Source organism: Myxocyprinus asiaticus, chromosome 16 (assembly GCF_019703515.2).
Source record: "Myxocyprinus asiaticus isolate MX2 ecotype Aquarium Trade chromosome 16, UBuf_Myxa_2, whole genome shotgun sequence".
NCBI classification, from domain to species: domain Eukaryota; kingdom Metazoa; phylum Chordata; class Actinopteri; order Cypriniformes; family Catostomidae; genus Myxocyprinus; species Myxocyprinus asiaticus.
This window is the reverse complement of record NC_059359.1, coordinates 567161-572500: the sequence shown is the minus strand read 5'-3', so window position 1 is coordinate 572500 and position 5340 is coordinate 567161. Positions and strand designations below refer to the sequence as shown.

The 5340-nt window shown below is 44.0% G+C and overlaps 1 protein-coding gene across 2 annotated transcripts in view; it reads right to left on the bottom strand.

Annotated features, from left to right (window-relative positions):
• LOC127453652 (zinc finger and BTB domain-containing protein 7B-like) overlaps window positions 1–4044 on the bottom strand; it is a 44449-nt gene extending 40405 nt beyond the window's left edge. Inside the window, exons 1-2 of one of the 2 annotated variants that reach the window (XM_051720212.1) lie at window positions 3709–4044; window positions 2519–2574 (exon numbers count right to left, since the gene is read on the bottom strand). The gene's annotated coding sequence lies outside the window, so the exon portion shown is untranslated. Of the gene's footprint in view, window positions 1–2518; window positions 2575–3131; window positions 3670–3708 lie in introns of those variants that run through there. The other variant, XM_051720213.1, reaches the window with a different exon arrangement.
• Between the last annotated feature and the right edge of the window lie 1296 nt (window positions 4045–5340).

Sequence of the window (5340 nt, the reverse complement as noted above, 5' to 3'; positions counted from 1 at the left end):
AAAGTCCAATCGGTGAGCTCCTCCGGCAGGCAAGGCTGCGTTGGCTGGGCCATGTAGCCATCATGCCTAGCCACTGCATGCCTAAACAGCTTTTGTTCGGCCGGATTGAGGGGGCTAAATGGGCACAGCACGGGTTAGAGAGGAGATGGAATGATGTGGTACAGGAGGCTCTGGAGCTGAGCGGACTTACCGCTGACTGGTATCAGCAGTGTCAAGATCGGCCTCTGTGGAGGAGGGTCGTGAAGGACGCTACTGGGCAGTTGGAGGCAGTCGCCCTCCAACAACAACGGAGGGCGGAGGAGCGACGCTTACAACAATGAGCGGAGCGTCGTGTGGCTAAAGCACAGCAAGTTGGCACAGTAGGAGGCACAGGTGGTCCATCAGCCAGTCGTCTCAGTCAGTCAACCCGTGGCATCTGGGTCTGCCCCGTGACCTCCTGCCAGCGGGCTTTCGACACTTCACGTGGCCTCAAGGTGCACATAGCCTGGCATAAGTGTCGTGGTGACATCACCGCCACTTAGAGTCGAATGGCAGTTGTTGTTGTTGTATGTATGTGTGAGTGAGTGTGTGTGTGTGTGAGTGTGTGTGTGTGTGTGTGAGTGTGTGTGTGTGTGTGTGTGTGTGTGTGTGTGTGGGCAGGTTTAAAGAGTTTACAAGGACTTTTTTTTAGGTCACAAACTGGTAATTACAAGGGTATTATGCTATAAATGTGGTTTATGAGGACATTTCTAGTGTCCCCATAATTTAAATTGCTTAAAAAAATATACTAAATGATGTTTTATTGAAAATGTAAAAATGCAGAAAGTTTTTTGTGAGGGTTAGGTTTAGGGATAGGGTTAGTGTGTGTGTGTGAGTGAGAGTGAGTGAGTGTGTGTGAGTGAGTGAGTGTGTGTGAGTGAGTGAGTGTGTGTGTGTGAGGTGTGTGTGTGTGAGAGGTGTTATCTGCATCATCTCTCTCTGGTCAGCAGTTATATGTCGACCATAAAGTTTCTATGTGGGTACTCAGAGGAGACATTTATGTTTCTGTGTGATGCTTGCATGAGGTATGTGTATGTAAATACATTCATTTATATAATAAAGTATTTCGCCCTAGTACAGGCGAGTTGTTTTTATGCATTAGTGTGTGTGTGTGTGTGTGTGTGTGTGTGTGTGTGTATTGATGATGTTGCAAAAATAACTGATCCTGATCTATTTCCTGTGTGTCCTCCTGTTCACTAAGTCAGTAGAAGAAACGTATGATAAAGAGATAAAGAGAATAACTGAAAACAGTGAAAGAGAGAGAAAGAGAGGCTGTTCGGTGTCGTGTGCTTAATCAACTGATTCTTTCTACTCTTAATTTGGATTTGGGATTTAGTCGACTGTGACGACATGCAGTTTAACAATCATTAATATATCATGCATAATCATTCTGATGTCAGCAATTAGATAATCTAATTGTAAAAATGTTTAAAAATTGTAAATGTTTATTTCAACTCAAACAATGCACTTTTCTATAGTTAGTTATAGTTTAGTGACATCTTTGCAATTTCATTTCATTGCATTTGGTGATGTCAAACTTAATTTGACAAATTACATAAAATTAAAATATATATATATATTTAGGGTTAAAAAAATGTTTAGAGGTTGGGTTAGGTTTAGTATGGTCATTCTAATTAACTTGTTACAAAACAACAGAAGTCTATGTGCTGATTTAGATAAGATAATATGAGTGTGTGCTTAAACGTGAAGTGGTCAAGCAAATTTGTCGACAGGAGTGAAACTTTTTGTCAGAAAAAGGAAACACTAATAATTGCACTTCCTAAAAGAGTTGAAGAGCAATCGCTCACTGTACAGAAACACACACATGACCATACAGACTGTCAGAACGAGAACACACATGCCTCACACACACACACACACACACACACACACTCGTCTCTTTCCCCCTTATTCCCCCCGTCTCTCTCTCTCCTCTAGTGACAGCATGAAAGTGAAAAACATAAGTGTGATATGGGGAAATGTTGACATGGGTCCACATGCCCTGAATACAGCATTTACAGGAACAGTGTGTGTGTGTGTGTGTGTGTGTGTGAGTGTGAGTGTGTGTGTGAGTGTGTGTGTGTGAGTGTGAGAGTGTGTGTGTGTGTTTGTTGTTGTTTGTGTGTGTGTGTGTGTGTGTGTGTAGTGTGCGTGTGTGTGTAGTGTGTGTAGTGTGTGTGTGTGTGTAGTGTGTGTGTGTGTGTGTGTTGTTTCATCTGAGGGTCTTTTTAGAGGAAGAGTGAAATCCATCATCAAACGGCTGCAATTTTGTCAGAGTCAGTCATATGACCAGTGCAGAAATGCCAACTCTCTCTCTCACACCCACACACAAACACAAACAAACACATACGGATGAGCACTCAAACACACACACACATGCGGCTACACAAGTTCCTGTAGATTACTGATAGGTCACTAATAATGTCAAGGAAATGGGTACGGTTCTGAAGCGTGTCTGTCAAGTAAATAACTGTAATGTGAAAGTAAATACAAGTCTTACCTCCAGTCCATAAACTCACAAGCGCTTCTGTCTGTCTGTCGTGCTCTGGGTTGATCCTGCAGATGAAACACAGAACTGAGTCTAACACTCAAAAAACATGACGTCTAGTACACAATAATAAACCACGGACAAGAACAGACACGATTTTCTGCTCAAACGTCTGATGAATCAGTTTGGTGTCGGTGCAGACGCTAGTTTGAGACTGAAATATGAAACAGAGATGGTGACAAATAAAAGACACTAAATGCTCACGAGTTCACAATAGTCACAGTGTGTGGTGTCACTTATATGGCATCTATTAATACAAGAAACACTCACTTTCATACAAGTCAGTTATGTTATAAAATGTATATAAATGACACAGATGCTCATATACTAAGTGTTCTTGTAGTTTAACTGGTAGACTGATATAATGCATACTTTGAATGCACTGTAAAGCATATACCAAATGCATAAAAATAACATTTAAATATACAAGTGATCAGAGCTCTTTGTGTGTTTGTTTGTGTACACTTGATCAATAAATAAGGTGGAAAGAAACTATATTTACTTTGAACTGATGATCGTCATGCCTGCAACACAATTAACTTTAAAGGGTAGAACATGTAATTACCAGTATATTATTCACACAAACAAACCATCATCAACGACAGCTAAAAGAGTTGAAGGTTATCTCGAGCGGATCCGGTTCAGCGGGTTCAGCCGGTCCGTCCGCGCGTGCACAGGTGAGAAGAAATCCGCCTCAAAACTGCTGCTGAACTTGCGGTTCGTTCTGTAAAACGAGCTTTTATCCGAACCGAACTCGCAGCTCATTATCGGTGATGCGGGTTTGGGTGTCAGTGAGCTATAATTAGCGCTGTCTCACCTGTCACACGCGCACAGGTACATAAAACCCGCAGCGTCACCGGTGCGCGTTAATAACAGAAGAAAACACCGAATGAATGAAAATAATAGTTGGTCGGTTTAAAGAGTGGAACAGTTTGACAGCAACGGGAGAAAAATATCTTTCGACACGTCACACGGGAGTTACCGAGAACCCATGACGTGTTAGTCCTCTCGTGACCCCGGTGAGGGGGTGATAGAGGCGGATGAGGATCAATACAACATTAATACGATACAATCTGGAGAGAAAGCGCCATTAAATAACGTCATCCGTCAATTCTGAGCTGTGCGGAAGAGAAGAGTTTTACCTGAGCTGCTGTCACCTGAGTTTCCCCCGCCGCGGCGCGTCCCACCTGACCACCGGCTCGCGCACTTCCTGAATGTGACGCGCCCGCGCGCACGGCACCGACTCGCGGTATGGTCTGCGGTAGCGACTGATCCCACGGCTGTGTGTGTGTTGTCGGTGGTCTCGCGCCGGTTCGCTGGTTCTGATCCGCTCCTGACGGACTCCGGCGGCTCCTCCTTAAACCCGCAACCAGGAAGCGGCATGTCCTACTTCCAGCGGCCGCGGGTGATTGGCTCTGAGGCCACGGACGGGGGGTCGGTCACTGATAGGCCGGGCCCGTCAGTGTGTGTGGGTGTGTGTGTGTAGGTGTGATGTGTGTGTGTGTGTGTGTAGGTGTGATGTGTGATGTGTGTGTGTGTGTGTGTGTGTGTGTGGGGGGGGGGGGGTGTCAGGGGTGGGCATGACTGCAGGTGGTGGATCAGATTGGACTGTACTAAGAAAGTTTTTTACGCGTTTCTTTCAATTTCATAAAGCTGATTAAGCGTTTCCTCTTCTGCTTCTGAAAATGACTCAAGTGACAAACTTTGAATTTGCATGCCAAATAATGTCAGTGTAGGACAGATCACACACACACACACACACACATCACACAAAGACACACACACACACACACATCACACAAAGACACACAAACACACACACATCACACAAAGACACACTCAGACACATTTACACACACACCCACACATCACACACAGACACACACATATCACACACAGACATACACACATCACACACAGACACACACAGACACACACACATCACACACAGACATACACACATCACACACAGACACACACACATCACACACAGACACACACACATCACACACAGACACACACACATCACACACAGACATACACACATCACACACAGACACACACAGACACACACACATCACACACAGACATACACACATCACACACAGACACACACACATCACATACATACACACACAGACACACACACACAGACATCACACACATACACACACACACATCGCACCCACACACACACACACACACAGAGACACACACACATCACACACACATCACACACAGATACACACACACAAATCTCACACACACATCACAAACACACACACAGATACACACACATATCACACACACACAGACATACACACACACACTCACACACACACATTACACACAGACATACACACACATCACACACACACACACATTACACACAGACACACACACACACACACACACATTACTCACACACACACACACACATTACACACACACATCACACACACACACACATTACACACAGACATACAAACACACACACACACTCACACACAAACACATTACACACAGACATACACACACACATCACTCACACACACACATTACACACACATCACACACACACACTCACAGACATACACACACACATCACACACAGACATACACACATTACACACACATTGACTGCAAGTTTATTTACAGTGTTTTGATTGTTGATTTTGGTTAAGTTTGGTAACGTCTTGTTTTGTGCAGTCTGAAGTTCATTTTCTATTCAAAATTACCCGTTCATGATAAAAAATGATGTGTTGATTGTTACT